The following is a 19,738-nucleotide window of genomic DNA, read 5'->3' as shown; positions in this document are numbered from 1 at the left end:
TGAGTGGTGACTCAAATTCATTTTTTTTTTTCAAAAATCAAGCATTTAAATTTTCAGTACGACCTTTTGCATGAAAATTTTTGTTGAACTTCCCCAGGACATCAAATGGTTAATATTTTCAAAGAGTTTTAGACATTTGAATTTGGCCAACATTTTCAAGAATTTTCAAAGAACTTTCGGACAATTTTGGTGGAATCTTGGAACCTCCATTTTCATCTGTTTTTGTGATATTTAAACAAGTCGACATCGAAAAATTATTTCAAATCCAAAAACAAAAACTTTTCAAATTATACGAATTTTTCGCAGCTTTTTGGAGCCAAAAGTCAAGCGACAAGTACAACCCTTCTCTAGAACTGTTGTAGGACCTCTTCATAATTCACTCTCAAGATTTGGAAGAGTATTTTTCAGATTTTGACCACGCCCTCACTCTGCAAAAGTACACGCTCGTCATTGAATGAATGAATGAATGAATGAAAATTTTATTATTACATATTCGGTTCAGCGCAATAGCGCTATTCACGAAATTTGAGGAGTATTTTATGAATTCCCACCCACCCCCTCCATTTCTCCATTATAGTCCCTTGAAGTAAAACCGATGGTCTTCCTTACATCATGACACCTCCTTCGGCATCAGATTCAATTTTTTTCCAATTTACACCATTTAATTAGAAGAAGAATGAATTTCCAACAAATTTTCGCTAAGATAATCGGAGAATTTTGAGCCAAAATTTTGTTTGTACTTTTTCGATTTTTAGTGCCACTTTTTCAAATGCACAATTTGCAGGATCAACAATATAATTATTTTGAAATTCCATCAGTTCAAGAATTTTTTTATTTGAAATCCATTTTTATGCCAAATCAAAGGAAGATAAAAATTTGCTTCTCTAATCCCTGCTTCAATCCCATTTGAGCTCTTCTTTTTTCTGTTCTTCAACGAATTATGGAAAATGTTTAAAATCTCAAGCTGGACTGAAATCTACTCTTTGTGATTTCCTGCGACGGATTTTGCCACCCCCCCTCCCATCACGAAATTTCCCGCCCCTGCAAATAGCAATTATTCTTCGCAGCAGGCAAGCATTAAATAGTTGACTGATAGCAGAAAATATGATGATTTTTGAAAAAATTCGGAAATTCACACGTTTCAAGATCAAAAACAGCAATAGATCAATCCTTTTCTCTTTTTTTTTCTTTCCATGCCATAATCACACACACCAATGACTGACTAAATGAACAATATTAGCACATCCTGCACACAGACCGCTGCGTCTCTAGAAACGCCAAAAGAAAGTCAGTCTCAAACACAAGTAGGTACCCATCGCTCGTTAGCCAGTTTCATTGTATGGAAATTCGCGTCTGCTTCTCGAGCGCAGCTCAACAATTCTCGATTATGGAATAAATATGACGAGGAAGCCCCTACCATGGATGTTCGCTTGATTTAGTTAAATTAGTGAACATCCGTTCCAATAACGCCACTTACACGTTGTTCGTATACTCGTCCGTCCGACCTCTGACGAAGTCCGCCCAGCCCAACACACAAGAGGCATGTTCGACGTTAATATTTCATAACACGAAGGAAACAACAAACAGCCAAGCTCGATTACATCAACGATAGAGACAATTTTACCAGCAGATCTATAGCTAGAGCTACACTCGGACAACAAATACCATCATGCCACATCGGCCGTCTCGTGTCAAAATAAGTATGAAGAATATACAACGACGTAAAACGAGAACCATATTGGGAAATTTTCATTCTTATTGCATAGACGATGACGACGAAGACGCAAATTATTCCAGATAAAGATACTATATACTCGTACAATGCAAACAACAACTCGGTTTGTATTCATCATCCCTTCCAACGAATCTGGCACTGGCCCTGCTTCAGGTATCGAATCAACTTCCAACAACCGACGACCGACGACGACGAGCTGTCGTGTAAATCAGCATCGTTTCATCGTCATCATCATCGCGACTACAGCACACCGAAACCGACCGGCGACCGCACGCAAACGCCCGTTGCCCGTTTCTCGTCGAGCTGAGCCTTCTGCCAAACCCAGTCATCATCAGCAAGCGGCAGCAAAATCGACGAACCGAATGAGGTCATCGGCAATCACGTCAGCAATTCTCGTACCATTACAGCGATACCGCGAATTAATCGACACCATTGTCGTCGGTCTCTATGAAACAAACCCAGAACGGATGCGCACTCCTTTCGAAGAGTTCTTAGTAATATGCTGACGAACCTCGAAGTTGTAGCTGTGTAGCTTCGGGTCTGCGAATAACGAGGCCGCTATTACGTACTACACCTTCTTAGTCAACCGAACCAGCCAGCAGGTAGAATATCCTAGACGTTGTGGTTTTTGGTTTTGCTGCATCGAGCATCGATCGTATCGAGACCTTCTCAAGTTCCTGTATCGTTCTCGATCTCTATCTCTCCTCAGTTCGTCTCTCCTACTCTTATGTATTTTACACAATACGTCGTCGCTTTGTCGCATCGAGATGCTGACTAATTGTAATTGGAAATCTGACTTCAATCAGGTTCAGCGAAGAATTCGTTTTGTACGTACTTTACGAAGACAATACCATTGCAAAAATTAGAACCTTTGTCTTCGGCACTATTGACTGCAGAATTCTGCATCGATCGTTTTACTCCGCAGATTTCATGATCGACTCGAGTGCCTTGTTTTTTTTCTTATTCTTTTTATTCTTCTTTGTGCGTTGAACAAAAAAAAACACCAAAAAAAAAATACACACCCGCAATCGATTGTAATAATGCTATTGACATATTGTCTGTTGAAGAACAGACAGACGTAGTAAAGGTGTGTTGTAAATCATTCAGAGACCTAAGCACACCAAAGCAGAAGTCTTTTAAAGGAGAAAGTACAAAGAAGAAAAGGCTAAAAGGAAACGACTCCTGAAACCGGTCCTTCGAATTGTAAAAGAAAAAGAACAATTGGAGATTTCGAATAATACGCGATAGTAGCAAGTCTCTTGAGAACCCCCCAGCGTTTCAAAGAATGAGTTTTTTTTTTTTTTGCTAGTGGGTTACAATGATGGGTAAAATTTACAGTTTTTCAAGGATTCGAAGAGGTAGGTAACTGTCAAGAGAAGAATACTGTAGAATTGTCATCTTGACATTTCTTATGTCAGAGTTACACGTTAGAGAATGTCTTTCAGTATAGATTAAGAATCGTTCACTTTGTAAATTTAGTATCTCTACACTACATAAATAGTTTAGAAATTACGTAATTCATTTCCAGTAAAATAAAAAATAACCAGCATCAAGAAAATTTGCACTTCAATATTCAAGTTTAGTTCGGAAGTACATTACATTGAAAGGATTGAAATTCGGAAAACATTTATCTAAAAAATTGTCATGAAGGAAAGAGGGGGATGGAAATAATTTTCAAGTCGAAATTCGACAACGCAATAAAGATGAGAGCCCCAAACCGAATATTTTTAGAAATTTAATTGAATAAAAATACACCATCGATAAAAAGAGTAGAGTTTAAAAGTTTAGATTGCCACATGTAGGTGGTATCGGTCTAAAATGTCGAATTTTTGCTGTTGCACGATGGGCGGGGGGACCTAGAAAAGTAAAAATCCTCAATTTTCAAAATGGCTTGAGACCAACTTTTTCTCATAGGTTAGTACTGGAAACTCTCCTCATTTCGAATACATCTTTACTTCGACTGACCAGTTACACAATGGGACGCCAGGGACCCTCAAGTGGGACTTTTGGACGAATTTCGCGCCGAAATGGATACGAAGTAGGCGTCATCAAGTCGAAGGAGGGGGAAGAGGGTCAAAAAATCCTATACACAGCATAATGAAGTTTTTTCTACGCTCACTGAACCAGAGTTCACGAAAATCAGTCAAATTCCAAGTCACCCCCCCCCCCCATTTTGAGAAAAAATGAGCTGTTGCAAACTTATTCAAACGTGGCCGTGCGACTTATGAAAACAGGTTAATATTCCGTGAAAAATTCAAATATTTCGACGAAAATGTTTTTCGAGTGTTGTCGAAGAGTTTTGAGCCCAAATTGGGTCATGATTTCCGAAATTTTTAAAAAAGTACAAGTATCATGCGACCTATCAAAATGTATTAAAATTTCGCAACAAACTCAGATATTTCGATAAAAATATTTTCCGAGCATTTTTGAAGAGTTTTTGGACCCAAAATTGGGTCATGATTTTTGGGAATTTTGAAAAAGGTGTAATGCAACCTGTCAACATTGTTGAAATTTTCACAGAAAAGCAGCATTTTCAATCAAAACTTGTTTTAGCACTTTTAAAAAATTTTCACCCCCAAATTAGTGAACTTTTTGAGCATAATTGTGACAAAGTGTCTAGCGATCCATCAAAAAATATGAGTCTCACAACGAGAAAATCCAGTTTTTGTGATTCAATTGTAAAATTTTTAACGTCTCTGGAACTCTGGAGAATTTAAAATGTCGGGAAACTGGCAACTAATTCATTGACTCGTAGTCATCAATTTTATTCTAACGAATTATTCTCAAGTTTTCCATCATTTTGGGAATGACACTATTTCAAAAATCCCACAAATCATGATCCATGATCAAGCTCAAAACTCTTGAAAAGTGTTCAAAAAATGTTGAACAGAATTTTTGATTTTTGCCGGAATTTCAACCCATTTTGATAATTTGCAAGACATTTTCTCAAAAATCTCATAAAGCCATATCCATATTTTAGGCTCGAAATTCTTCAAAAATGCTTTAAAAACATTTTCGTCAAAATATTCGGATTCCTCGCAACATTCCAATCCATTTTGATAGGTTGCAAGGCCACTTTTGAATAATTCTACAATAGTTCATCCACTCACTCAAAATTGGGTAATTTTCAAAAATTCAAATTTACGCCATTTTCATTTTTTTTTTAAACTAGAATTCCATTAGATTCAGGTAGAACAATAAAATTTGGTGAATATCATATTCTTGACCTCCAGAATCAATTATTCGTGATGAATTTAAACAGTTCTGAAGCTTTTTTTTATTTTCTAGCTGTTTTAGAAAAACTGTCTCTCAAAAAAAAGGTCAAAGATGGAATTCAACGTCTATCGACTCAAATTGACCAGTTTGAAAATTGATTTTAGGCTGCAGAACAGCTCAAAAGGATTGCACAACAATCTTTCTTTTTTTTTTCAAAATTAGAAAATCATGAAATTTGCCAAAGACTTCAAATCGGTTTGAAGTTGCCACCAATCGATTTGGGACGTTGAAAATACGCTACAAACAAAATTTCAAATGGCTACTTCAATTTAATTAAATCTAGATTTTTCCATAGAGAACTGTCCTGATCTGAATTTTCAAAAATTCGCCAAAATTTCAAAATTGAAATTCAGCGTCTAAAATTCGGCTTGGTGGGGAAATTTTTGGAAGCTCTTTCGACTTTTTCTAAAAAAAATTCTTTCGTTTAGGATACCTCCCTTATGAGGGAAGAGGGAAGGATGCAAAAAAGTACCAAGTTGAGTACTTCCAATTCATGGCTTAATCATTAAGCTAATAAATTCCAAACACGATTTCAATCCTCGATCATCGACCCGCTCGTTACCTAATGAACCTGCGTATAAATAGATTAAAATTCAACCAAGAATTTCCATTAGTATATTTTGAAGCGATTCTTCGCGGATGCCTCCAAAGACGACGACGACGCGACGGTATTCGCAGAATTCTCCGAATCATCGGGTATTAAACCAGGTATGAAGGGCACAGCAACGAGAGAAATCATCTCGACAAACACCATAGTTACGTTGTAAATCTTGAAAATCCTTCAAATCAATTGCCTATGTTGACAAAACAGAGAGAATACTCAGCAGCAATGAAAAAGAAGAGAAAAACAGGGTCACAGAATCTACTACCTTGACGCGCGTAAAATACCATCGCAGTAAAAAAAAAATCTAATGGAAAAATTCCAGTTCAGCGCAAACAACAACAATCCGAAGGATATTCCTGATTCTGTCGCATCTTGTATTGTGATCTATCGACAAAAAATCCGAATCGGAGCAATTTCAACTCGATCAGACCCTTGAACTATGCTACTATATTGACCTTTGAAGACAAAACATCGTCGTATATGTAGTTGTAGCCTATTTTGAAAAGCATCCAAAAATGATGGAAGATATGACGAACGAGATATAGACACACGAGTACGATCAAGATAATATCCGAGATGACGACCAAGACGAAGACGACCGACGACGACGTTAACATATACAGAGACAGACACATCTCCGTTGAGCCAAGGTGACCGCCAGCCACCGTCGCCGTGGCGTATACGAGTAGAAAGAATGAGAGAAAAAAAAACATCTCAGAGTCAGCGCATCTCTTTCGATAATTACACGCAGCTCGGCTTCGAGCTGCCCATTCGTCCTTACTTTTCGCTCCGTCAAATTGATCCTCAAGGTTGTATCGATTTACGTGCGTATATGTATTCTCCTCTCTCCTTCTCCTCCTTCTGCGTATTGAGTAAATCGAGGTGTACAAATTTCAATTTGCTTATGACTGCGGTAGAGGACATGAATCTTCTGCTGCATTCGAGCTTCGTACGCCCTTTTACTTCGTTTGAAACGTCAGTTGCCATCGATGCTAATAAGTAATGCTGCTTCGATGTAAGTTCAGCCTTCGTTTGAGGCACGACGGCGATGATGATGATGATGGTGACGATGATTATGATGATGGTCTCATTTTTGAAGAATCGTATGACGACGACAACGAATGTACTTGCGGTCGACATTGTCGTCAGCTCGTCGTGCTCATCACGAAAAAAAAAAACCGAATAGCTATTTAATCATCAGTGTAGAATCTCCTCTTTCTTTTTTCTAGTTCTGCACATTGGCTCAAATTGCTACCATTATTTTTGCCACTGCTGCAGCTGCCAGGATATTATTCATTCTCCTGCTTATTTTATCCAAAAATCATTCGTGATTTTACAATTGCAGAAACCAAAGCTATAAGTCCAATTAAGTACACACTGCCCATGATCTGCGAGCCTATCCATTCCAGCACCTGAGTAACCTAGTTACTGGACCTTGCCCAACGTAATCTGAGAAAAGAACGACCTCATTATCGACGTCTTTCTCAACCCATTCGCCATCACTCTTCATCGTCAGAGACCTACCAACCAACAAATGGTAGGTGCTCGACTGTTCGTTGTCGACGTCGAGGAGGTCTCACTAAGGACCAGAGAACATCCTATCGACGAACTCTCTCTTCTTTTTGTCTTTCCAAATACCGGTTGGAGTGAACGAAATCAGAAATCGTAGCGCGAGAAGACACACTAGCTCGCCAAACAAACAACCTTCTGTATATTGTGTAAATGTCCCTATACATATGTTTGTAAAACAATACAACCAAACGAACAACAATCCTATAGCATAACATATAATATACAATATCAACACGACAGATGCAGCCGTTTCAGGCAAAAATACTGTAACCAAACCACACAACAACGTACAGTGCGCTTTCCAAACATTCGTCACTATTTCATCATTGCCATGCCATGCCATGAACCAAGTATACCAAGCGAGAGAGAAGGTTGTTTCGTTAACGGCGTTCTGCATATGCAGCAACAGCATCATCGGCCGCAGGAAACCAATGACGTGTACATCCTCTCTTTTCTGCATTTTTCCCGATGATCAATGATTATATGGGTGATGATGTGATGTAAATTGCGGATTACAACGTGATGGGCATTATGAATCACATCATGCGATACTTTTTTCATCGCCCGACACTGGTCGATGGTGTTTGAAAAAACTAATTTAATGCGGTGGTTTGTTTTTGGTTAAAAGTGAGAATATTAAAAAAATTGATTATTTTTTTGAATTGGGATGGAAAATGAGCGATTTTACAGAATCGATTTTCGAATTTATCTGCTTTGAATTTGGACTGGAAAAGTCGGTGGTGATTTCAGATAGGCCAGATTGATTTTCAACATTCCATTTCTCCGCTCAAAGTCATAGAAAAAAGCAAAACCGTGATAATTGCAACATGCTCATCTTTTGAACCAAGAATAAATTCAACATTTTTCTGAAGACTTGAATGAAAAATGAGGATCTAGAAATGCTGAAATCTCAATTTCTGAATTGATCTCTCCCTTCCCCCTCCCATTTACAAGGAATTGAATTTTTTTCGATAGAAATTTTTTCAAACAAAATTTTAGAATTATAAAAATAATACTCGTATCATCAAAGACAATTTTTTACTATCATCCTTGAAAAGTTCAACTGCAAAATCAGGTGATGAAATTTGAAGAAAAAATGGCTAATTTGAGTCATTCATTACTCAGTTCCTATTTTTTCGAAACATTGACAACTCGCAAAGAAATATTTTCACATCACGACAAAATGCAATTGAGATAGGATGAGATGTCAGGCGGGGTAGTAGGAGAGGCTCCTGTCGTGAAATCAAAATTGGAATTTCAGGGAGGTTGAAAATTACAAAAATTTTACGAGAGAACATTGGATCAACTCATTTATTTTGGGCACTTCAATCCTGAAATTTTGAATAACAGAAAAATTTGTTGGTTGACTGAAAGTTGAGATAAAATGCTGGACAAAAGCCCATTGTCAGATACAAAATTTTTCAAATTTTTCTATTGAAAATTTAGTTTTTTACCTATTGTACTTTTATCAATTACGTAAAACCTGCGAAGTCAAAATTTCCCTCGCAAAAATTTTTCATTTCGAAAGAGCAATAAACTTGTGTCTTGTACATAATGGAAATTTGGTTTTCAAAATTTTTCATAATTTTTTCAGTTTATTTTTGTGATGTGTTGCTCACGTTTCATTTTACCCTAAAAATCCAATTCAAAATCCCAACAATTTTCAAAATATTTGCACTTTTGCCCCAATTTGGTAGTCCATAAAAATCCTAGTTTCATTCAAAATAAAAATTTTAAAACATTAGAATTATTCGATTTAGTATTCTTCGAAGTTTTAGTTTCTTACCAAATTTTTTTCTGAATCTCGAATTACAAAATGAAATCTCTTCAAAATCGACCCCCCCCCCCTTCACCATCTTATCCAGTTTTCATCAGGTTTTGACGTGAAGTGAACATATTTTTATTATGTAAGTTGCCAAATGTGGCAAAAAATAGGACTGAAAAACTGAATGAGCTTGGGTGCATTGATTTTTTCTTCGTCGGCCTGAAAAAAATTGTTGGGAGAAGAAATTGAAATAAAAATTTGGTGATCAAAATTTCATTCATAACAAATTATTACTAACTTGAACTTCTGTTCATGTCTGCGTTTTCAGATTTTGGTTCAGAAATCTACCTAATTGTTTCAAGTAGATCTCAGATTTTCAAAGTTGAGCAAAAAGTTGGACTTAAATTCAATTTTTTTCCTTTCATGATCCAATTTTTATTTTTTGACATTGAAAAAATCCCATTCACAAGAAACTAACATTGGATTTGTGTTTAATGACCGGTTCAAAATACCTATAAATTATCATACTTTTTACAACAATCTGATCCAACTGCTCAAATTCACTTTTCCTGCCCAATTTTTTTTCTGAAATGGTGAAAAAGTGTTGCAAAGGGGATGTAAAGTCGTCAACAGGGTAGAGGGCTAAAAAAAAGTGATGATCGATTTTCAAAGTCAATCAGTCACGAATGCTTCAAAACTTAAATCACAGATTTGGTCGGTGGGGGGGGCGAGATCCTGCACAGGTTGGATTACCCAAAAATTGCAAACAAAAAAACCACTTCTTTGAAAAATGACCCCACTTTGAGAACACCTGGCACGGTCCCTTGTACGGCTATGAGGCTCAACATTTTTTTGGGTAGTCTCACACTCAAAATAAACTTTTCCATCAATTTTGGTGAAAATCCAGGATATGCTTTTCACCCAACTTTAATGCACGTGTATGCTGTTGAAAAGGAGAAAGTAAACGAAGAGGGGAGAGGGGAACTCAAAACGCCACTTGAAATTTTTCGACTCCTACCCCCTTCCTTCTTTGAAAAATTTGGGATCTCAACTCCACTTCCTGCACATAAAGTTGATACACAAACGCTGAAAAAAATTAAAAAACCTCGCACAACGTTTGAAACTTGAAAGCGTAATTCGACGGATACGAGCAGAATTTCAAACCACAGCACAAAATACAAATAATTCGATGGCTTAAAGCGAAAAAGTCCTACGGGACATCCACCATAAGAACCTCTTGTAAAACTCCCCTTGTATTGTAGCGCCATCTATCGCACCTACTTGTGTTCTACCATTAGGTAGGTGAATCCTCTGGTCAGTGGCAACAAACCTACCTATTGGTTTCCGCTAGGGTTTGATAGATGGTGCTTCAAGACGAGGAAACTTTTACAAGAGGTCCTTATGGTGGATGTCCCGTAGGACTTTTTCGCTTTAAGCCATCGAATTATCGCTCAATCCTTCGCCATCCAACTACGTAATCTTTTCCTTATCAAAAAATATTCAATTTCCATCACCAACTGATATCCCTGCTCAGTCTTCCGTTCCCCAAAGCGTATCTTGGTGCAAAAAAAAATCCACCACATGTTCAACAGTTCAACACGTGTATGTAATGGACTAATGGAACGTACATTGTACACTAGTAGTACATTACACTTACACTCTCACTTTGATGAATCAGTAAAGAAAAAAAACCTGACACTTCGCTATCTTTCTATCGTCACATGGTACATTCGAAATATCCGATAACGACATTTCACATTTCACACATATCTACGTATAAGAAAGATTATCATCCAATCCACGAACAAACCACCACAACGACAACGACAAATTTTACAGGGAAAAAAATCAACCTTCAATGGTATTTCCAAGAAAACAAAAGAATATAAGGATAATTTAAACAAAAACCCATCCATCCGATATCCATTAGTATAGTATTTAGTAACAATAACTAACCGAACGCGATAACAACTTCCAAAACCAGATTGGACCCAACACGAACAAACGTACGAACTCTGACCACCCCTGGAATTCCGTAAATAATCATCTTGGCTCGGCAACAAGAAACAAATCCACAATCCACAACGTGTGTGAAATAATAGCAAATCGCACCGAAGACCATAGACGAATTAATTCGACTCGTTCGGTATCAATTTACAACTACGTTGAAAATTTCAGAGTGTTTTCAACTTTTCAATACAAAAAAAAAAAAAAAAATCTGTCAAACCACGTGTTTAGAACCACTGCCAAAAATACATTATAAAGGGAAACCTGAATCTATCGTTACTACGCGGCGTAAGTTTAATATGCAAGAGAGTGTAATTCCAGATCCTCGTCTTCTCGTATCCAAGTCTACAGTCAAGACAACATGCAAACAAAAATATGAAAGGGAGGACGGTACAAAATCCCTTGTAAAATCGCATGCAGGTCCATCTTGCCACCCTTCGAAAGTAATGCAACATGTACAGTACAATATAACCGTCGCTGAACCAAGACGTACCCTCGTACCCAACCCCTCCCTAGTCTAAACTCGTGTTAAGGTTCAACTTCAAAAAGGTAAAAATATTCCACCGCTTTAGGTACCTATTGAAATAGAGAGTACACCAGACACCATCGGGGCACCGGTACACTTTTCGTTTACTATCGTACCACATCATGAGCGTAAGCAAAGTAGGTAAAGGTATTATAGGTAGGTACAAACTATACAGGTACAGTACACATAATATCGATTAATTAAACTGCACAGTGCACACGAAATAATTCAGCCGATAAAATAAGAATACAATTCGTGGCATTATGAGGACACCTACAATAACCCAGCTAATACCATCAATCAAGGTGAACTCCAACGACAATGACAAGTGTCAACTGTCTGCCAAATCGGTAGCCATTCGTAACATGCATTTTAAATTTTTGATCTCAACGGTCGTCGTCTCAATTATCTACAATCTACACCCTCGAGTTCCTCGAATAAAAATACCCCCAAAATAACCCGATCAATAAACAAAAAAAAAAGATGAAACTCACATCAGAACAAAATCACGGACGCCATCGTAGATGGCAAATCCGAAGTCAACGTTTCCATGGAGGTGGGTATCTTGACATACGAAATCACACAATCATACACAAGCACAATATTCACCACACTGAACAATGAAACCAAGTTGCACTTTCAAATATGTAGAGAAAAAAAAACGCGTCGAAAATCGGTATAAAAATACACGAAAAGTGTGTACACGTAATTCTAAAATTCTAGTAAGAAACAGAAATCGAAAACCAGCACGAAGAAAACATTGAATTATTAAAAAGAATTATACACACCACGATGTAATAAAACTATAAAACAAGAGACCGGACGACTCGTGGTAACGAAACACGAACACACTACCCGCAGCCAGTCACCAGCACTGCAATTACTACAACTACCGCTTGTTGTGAATGTGAAAACGAGAACAGAACCGCGCACAGGCAAACAGAACAGGCAAGGCAAGGCACACCACACTATTCAAACTGAACCGACTGAAGTTGAACCCAGAACGCAAAGAGGCAAGACAAGAATTCCAATATGGCCGTTTCGTTTTTCAATGACGGCGACGACGACGACTACGTCGCGGTGCGACACACCAACAGGAACTAACCGACCTGGCAGCACTAACGACCACGTTCGAGCAGTAAGAAGGAAAGAAAAGACCCGAGTGGCTGACTGGCTAGCAACCAACAACGACGACAGCCACCACCGACGACGGAGAAACTACATATATTCACTGGCAATTGGCAAGCAAGTGGCACTGGCAACGTCGACAATACTGCCGCGCTCTGCCTGACTAGCGACTGGCTGCGGCTGGTTCTCCTCCTCTGGCTTGATTTGTTTGTCTTCTTGGCTAACGACAATAAAAGCTCGGATCGCCTGATTCTACGCATACGCGTGGCAAGGGCAACTTGTCACAGCTCAGATTTTGAGCTTATCTCACTTCATTGCAATTTGCAGATAATTTTCAATTATTTGTACAAGAATTACAAGAAATTAAATATGCTGAACACGATTTTTTGGCAGGCAAACAAATCTTTACCAGAAGTACCCACTTTTCTCCACAAAATTTGCCAGTAGGTAGGTATCCTTAGAAAATTGCAAACCTATCTCGGAATCGTTTCGCTTAATTGGCTACTGGGCGTTCGACGCCGCAGCCGGAGCCGGAGCCACGACCACGACGACGACGTCAGTTGAATCACAATTATGACGTCAGCGTCGTTTCGTCCTTCGCTGTACTATTAATAAAGAGAGACCGCCGCCACCGCCACCAGCGCAAATTAAGGTGTATCCCCCTCGGTATGGTATAAGTAATGCATTGCGTACATACGTACATTACATACGATTCTAGACGTACAGTATCTCACTACCTTGTTACTACAGCAGAGCACAGAACGCATAAACGATAATATATAAACCAATTACTACAAATATACGTTCACACAGTGACGACGACGTACCGTTGCACTCAACTTGCCTTCTCTCTAGCCCCCCAGCCAGCCTGCTGTTTCCTTTCCACTTACATGAATGTACTACAATCATTCTCTAAAGCAGCAAATCTAATCTTGTCGACGACAATAATTATCGACACATGAACGAGCTGAGCTTAGCGCATACAAGACATTACTAAACATATAGCACTTCAGTAAGTAGGTACCTATCTTTTCAAAACAAAACCTCATTCCAATAGGTACAGGTAGTGGAAGACACTGCAATCAGGAATTCGGCAATATTTGAAAATAATTCGAATAAAATACACAATCCTATCATCTAATCACATATTGGACCTATCGAAGGAGGTATACCAAACATCTCCAGACCTATAGAACCTCATTCAATTCAAACCAACAGAACAAAATTCGAATACAATTCACTCGATCCCTTCTTCCCATAGCTGTTTCATTGTATACAAAGATAAGGTAAAGGTACCAACACCATCCACCGACCATTTTTACCTGCACAGTAAACAACTAAAGTACCTAACTACCTATACTCTTGTATCTGTGTGTCTATGTAGTGGTACACTACACACAATACCTTCTCTTGTGTAACGATTAATCACACGGTTGCCGCTGCCGGTGTGCGGCGCGCGTTATCGACCATACCTGGCTCAGGCTGGCTGGCTGCTGGCTTGTCCTCTCCGACTCCGCACTGCCGCCTGCGCCTGTCTCGTAAGACTAAAGTAGAGCTGTAAGTGTAAGACGACCGCGAACGTGGAAATTTTAACGTTTTACTCGTTTAAAAGCGCTACCTAAGCCGTACGATTGCGCTGGCGAACTGGTTTTCACAGAATTACTAATCAAATGTACTACATAACTACTCCATTGCTGCAGTGGTTCTTGATGTCTCGTTGCCGTCGAGGAACCAGCCGCAGGTGAAATTTTCAGTGGATTTGCTCAACGACCACGATGAAGCGACAACGCAATGCGAGAATTTCCGGTTCAAGACGTATTTGAGTAGAATTTCATCCGACAGTAGGTGAATTTAGATTGGGATCGCCGGAAGGGATAACTGAAAGCAATGGGATGGAAAAGGAGACATCATTGGAAGAGTCTCCAGACCAAAGATCAGTCTCAAAGTTGGAAGTTTCCTTCAATAGGTAGTCTGATCGTCCATCATAAATTGCCCAGACGTGTCAGGGATGGACGCCTACTAGATTTGCATTGGAGTGTAGATGGGTAAGATACGATACTGGACTCGGATTGACTTCTTTTTTTTTTATTTTTTGCTGAAATTGCAGAAAAGACGTTGCTTCATTTGGTCACATTTTCCCAGAAGTTTTAAATTACAAAAAAATCCTACCTAATTTTTAAATAAAAATTGGCGGGAAACATTTTACATACCTATAGATATTTGTTGTCAAAATAATCAAAATAACAGGTTCTTTTTTTAAATCAAAATTGACAGTCTTGTTTTTTGGCTAAATTGTTGAAAAAAACTATTTGATTTTTGCATGGTCAAAATTTCCAAAAAATCTTGTCATTTTTGTCTCAAAAATCTTAGTTTTGTATTAGTAATAACAAATAACAATTGCAAAAAAAAAACACTTGAAAAATTCCACCTTTTTTTGTAAAAGCTGTAAAAAGACTCATTTCTGGTCAAAATTCAAATTGTCAACATTTAATGTCAAAAATTCGCTTTTTCAGTCATTTCCAGAAAATCTTGTTTTTTAAATAAAATTATTGTAAGAAAAAAGTTGCTTAAAATGAAATTTCGAAAAGATTTTTTTTAAATCAGAAGTCAGAACTACTTTTACCAATTAGCAAACATTGCAAAAAAACAGTCTAGTGAGTAGTGTTTTCTGTCAAAATTGCAGAAAAACACCCCTTTTGGATCTTGGCTAAAATCTGCAAAAATTCTTGCTTTTATTATCATTGCAAATCAATTTTTTCATCATGCGAGTAATATCTAAAAAAAATTACTTTTTTTTTGCCAAAGTTGCAAAAAATCCTTCTTATTTGTTGTGCCAAAATTTCAGAAATAAAAAAACATTTTTTTCAAAATTTCCAAAAAATCTTGCTTTTTTGTTGTAAAAAACTGCTTTTTATATAAAAATTATTCTACCAAAAATTCTTACTTTTTTGCCATAATTGCAAAAAGTCCTACATTTTGTATAAATTGACATCTGTAAAAAAATACTTTTTTTTTGGTCAAAATTGCTGCAAGTGAAAAAACTTGATTTTTTGTCGTAATTGCGAAAGTCTTATTTACCTGTCTGCTTTTTCTTTATCAAAATTGCAAAAGTGAAAATTGAAAAAAAAAATCGTTTTTTTGTAATAATTTTCCAAACGTCAAAATTGCAAAAAAAAAAAACAACATCTTTAACAAAATTGCATGAATGGGATGACTCGTTTTTTGTCAAGATTTCCAAAAAGAATTCATACAAGACAAGTTAAGTATTCATTTTCAGACTTGAATTTAGATTTTATCAATTCCTTTCTCATTTTAAATTTTGGTTTCAATACAGAAATATTACCAATCTCTTCATTTTCATTGATTTAAATGTCTTTTTTTTTACATTTTCATGTCATTAATTCAATATTTTCCAACATTTTTTCATCCATTTTTTGTAAATTTTTCTGAATTCACATCAGTTTTAGGCAGTTTACAGTGATTTTAATTTAATTGTTAAATGATTCAATTTTTATCAAATTTTACAGGAATTTCAGTATTTTTAATTTTAATGGTTTGAAATTTCAGTGATACTTCGTGCAATTTTTTCTACATTTTGTCAAAATTTATTGGGATTTCGTCACTTTTTGGCAATTTTGAATGATATGCTTCGTGTTTCAATAGCACATCAATTTTAACAGATTTACGGTAAATTTTCCAAATTTTCATTTTACAGAAATTTTATCAGTTTTTAGGTGGCTTATTTTAGTCGTGTTTTCAAGAGGTTTCAACAATGTTTTATGCGAATTTAGCAGAATGTTTTCAAATTTCATTTACATTTAATTACTTTTTGTTATTTTTCAGTGATTTTTACAGAATTTTTAAAAATTATACAATTCTCAATTCGATAAAATCATACGATTGATATGTACCAAATCTGGCATGAATTTCAACCTCCAACGAACCCAAGAAACAAACAAATCCACCACAAATTACATGTACATATTTTTGAGCAAGTTCATCGTACTTTGGTGTTTCTTGTAATGTAGCCATTTATAGCCAAGTCAACTGGTTCGACTAAAACGTCTACATATAGCGCATATCTAACAAAGCTCCACTCATCAACGTCGAGTATAAATATTTACCCTAAGATAGGACGATACGAGCTCGTTAAAAAATGACAATTGGAACGCATACATCATCGCTTTGCGATGCCATTGCCATAGAACACATATTCATCCATATCTACAACACATGAGCTATGAGCTAACGTAAGCTGAGCATTCGGTAATGTATACAATAACGACGCACGTGAGAATACCTTCATGATAACTGTAAGCTCCCCCTTTTTTCCGCTTTGTTTTCGTTATCAGCAGCACTCACAGCAATCCAGCAATATTAAACAGGAACAGTCGCAATAACAAAATCGACGACACATTCCTGAACATCGATCATCATTCATCGTCATTTTTAGATTAGGTAAAACTAGTTCACCGACAGCGACACCGCGAGCCCGAGTAGGTCTAGGTACCTACTTGTAGCTGATAGAGATTGCAAGAGTGCGAGGTTTTTTTTGGTATATTTACGAAATCTCCCATCTCCCTGTACAAATATCTTGAAAGGATGTCGGACGATCGGTCGCATGGTCCTAGCAAAGAACACCAGAACGACCTCTTTTGTACAGTGAAACCAGTTCTAACGCTGGGTTTGGGAATTAGGAGATAATCTTAGGTGAAAGCACTACTTCTGCGTATACAAAACCATTTTTACCTATTCAGAGACCATCGCTAATTCGCTATTACATGGATAGAATATGATAGTGTCCAATCCACGTCCAGCAGCCTTGCAAGTTGCATTTGGACACATGCGGGCCATGGTCCGAGTCCGAGCCAAAAAAAATATGCAGACGCATATAAGTATCCACTTGCCTGGAAACAATTGTAGTTATTTTCATTTTGCTGAAGCAGATGTCAGAGATGAAAATTACTAGAACATCTGTTTGTTTGAGAATTTTGTACATTCGACAAATGTACATTAACTAGAAACTAAGTCTAGTTACTCGCTACTTGTTCATCTACATACACAGTTACAACTCGTCATGTAGACTGCCAAGTAAGTTCTTGAAGACTAAAATACACCAGGTCTTTTCTACGGTAGATGAATTATCAGCAGACACTCACAGACAGAAATACTCAGACGACTACGAGTACCTATGAATGACCACAGTGTCAGCAAAACTCTCTCATTTCCAGTTCCCACGCACTCGCTGCCAGAAGTAGATAACCAGGTAGGTAGGTACCTACCTATGAATCGTCAACTGAGCAAAAATAATTTATAGAAGACGTTGCAAAAACTATATCCAACTGTGATAGAAATGCTGTAAAATTGAATGCGCAGATTTTTTTATAGCAAGAAACGAGGCGTTTTGGCAGCTTTGAAAAAGACAGGATTTCTTAGTATATTTGGCAATAAGCGAGATTTGGACATTAGATACTTATAATATATGCAAAGTTGTAAATGCTCAAGTTGATTTTCGATCCCTCTACACTGATTGGAAATTCCTGAAAAAAAATGAAACCCCAGATAGAAGCTATAGAACAGCTCAGAAATCTGGTTTTTCTTCTAAAAAGTAATACGAAATGTTTTTTGTTTTCAATCACATTTCACAAAGTATGATGATGAAATCTTTTTCATGTGTATTAGGTCTAGGTATGAAACAAAGTAAATTCTGCAATATTGAACTTTGTTGGTCTTCGATAATGACAATACATACGTAGATGAGAATTCCGAGTAATCTGACGTCGATGATATGTAAGTATTTTAATTACAAATTTTAATAACGTAGCTAATTGAAATACCTTGAAAGTCGTATATTTGAAAAATTGGTGTAGGTATAAGGATGTGAGGAGTTGGATGCTGAATATTTCTTCTTTGGATGATGATCAGAAGTAAGCATGTTGCTCAATGTTTGTTTTGTATTTTTGATGCAAAGATGGGAAAGCTTTGTTCGTCGACAGATCCTCAGTCTTTAACTATCGTTAATGTGTTTTTTTAAAATTATTATTAATTTCCTACTTCATTTCAAGAAGATGATTTATTGACCACGATAGATGACATTTTTCCACATGGAACATTTTTGGTGTGAGTGAAGTTCGTGAAATTCCATTCTTTTGAATTTGAAAGCATGCTTGGAACACTATGCTTTTCATATTAAAATATAAAATACGAGTAGTACCTACATATGTACCTATCTGTCTATTCTGAAAATTTAATTTTAGAGAGGTTTTTAAAACAAATGGTTCAATTTTTCAGACGGTAGAGTGTATTTGGATCCAAAATATGATATCATTGCCAAGAACATCTTCGAAGATGATCATTACCTATTACTGAAGTTTATCAATAGTGCTCTCTGTCCTACATGCAAGAATCACAATTTATTCACTTGTACAAAACCTAACTCTTCTTTTTCATTTCGGTAGTATAGAATTACCTACTAGAATGTACTTGCCGTTTTATTAACCATATTACTTCGTCAGTCGTCATGGAGTGCTCCGAAGAGATCGATAAAGACCAAGTTTAACGGCATCAATGACGTAATTTTTTTCCTCTGATAGGTACCTATTTGAGTATTACAACCCTATTCTCGCATGTGGTCGACATTTGTCATCCAATTTTGCAATCTTCTAATTTCTTTTGCTCATTAGTTGTTTTTTTGCCAAATGAGCAATAAATGAAACAAAAAGGTAACCCCTATTTTAACGTTTACATACTTCAATTTTTTGCTTTAAAAGATCAAAAAAAGTACTCATCACATGAAATTTTTCACTATTCAAAAGTAAGAAAACAAACAAAAACCTTCTAAAATTTCATATACGGTTTTTTGACCCGGTTTTTCCATCACGTAAGCATTGGTGTACGATTACCAGCACACTTTTACCAGATCGCAGGCCCTTAAACGCGCCAACAGTCTTCTTTCCTATGCTCATTTCTTCAAACACTCCACCCTGTCTTTCCTCGTAGAGTATACCGCCTTGTGAGTTGCAATCATCCGACGATAAACTTTCAGGTTTCGATTACTTCCGCCTTATCAAGCACCGCAATACGTAAGGCTTCGCAGTCGACTAATGAATCCGGGGTAAATGGTGA

The 19,738-nt window shown here is 37.0% G+C and overlaps 1 protein-coding gene across 13 annotated transcripts in view; it reads right to left on the bottom strand.

Annotated features, from left to right (window-relative positions):
• Positions 1-19,738, bottom strand: part of LOC135849797 (uncharacterized) — a 105,841-nt gene that overhangs the window by 19,126 nt on the left and 66,977 nt on the right. The window contains exon 1 of one of the 13 annotated variants that reach the window (XM_065370489.1): positions 11,980-12,680. The exons of the other annotated variants lie outside the window; for them this stretch is intronic. The gene's annotated coding sequence lies outside the window, so the exon portion shown is untranslated. Of the gene's footprint in view, positions 1-11,979; positions 12,681-19,738 lie in introns of those variants that run through there. 13 annotated transcript variants of the gene reach the window in all.

This window comes from Planococcus citri, chromosome 1 (genome assembly GCF_950023065.1).
Source record: "Planococcus citri chromosome 1, ihPlaCitr1.1, whole genome shotgun sequence".
Classification (NCBI taxonomy): domain Eukaryota; kingdom Metazoa; phylum Arthropoda; class Insecta; order Hemiptera; family Pseudococcidae; genus Planococcus; species Planococcus citri.
This window is presented reverse-complemented; position numbering and strand designations above follow the sequence as displayed.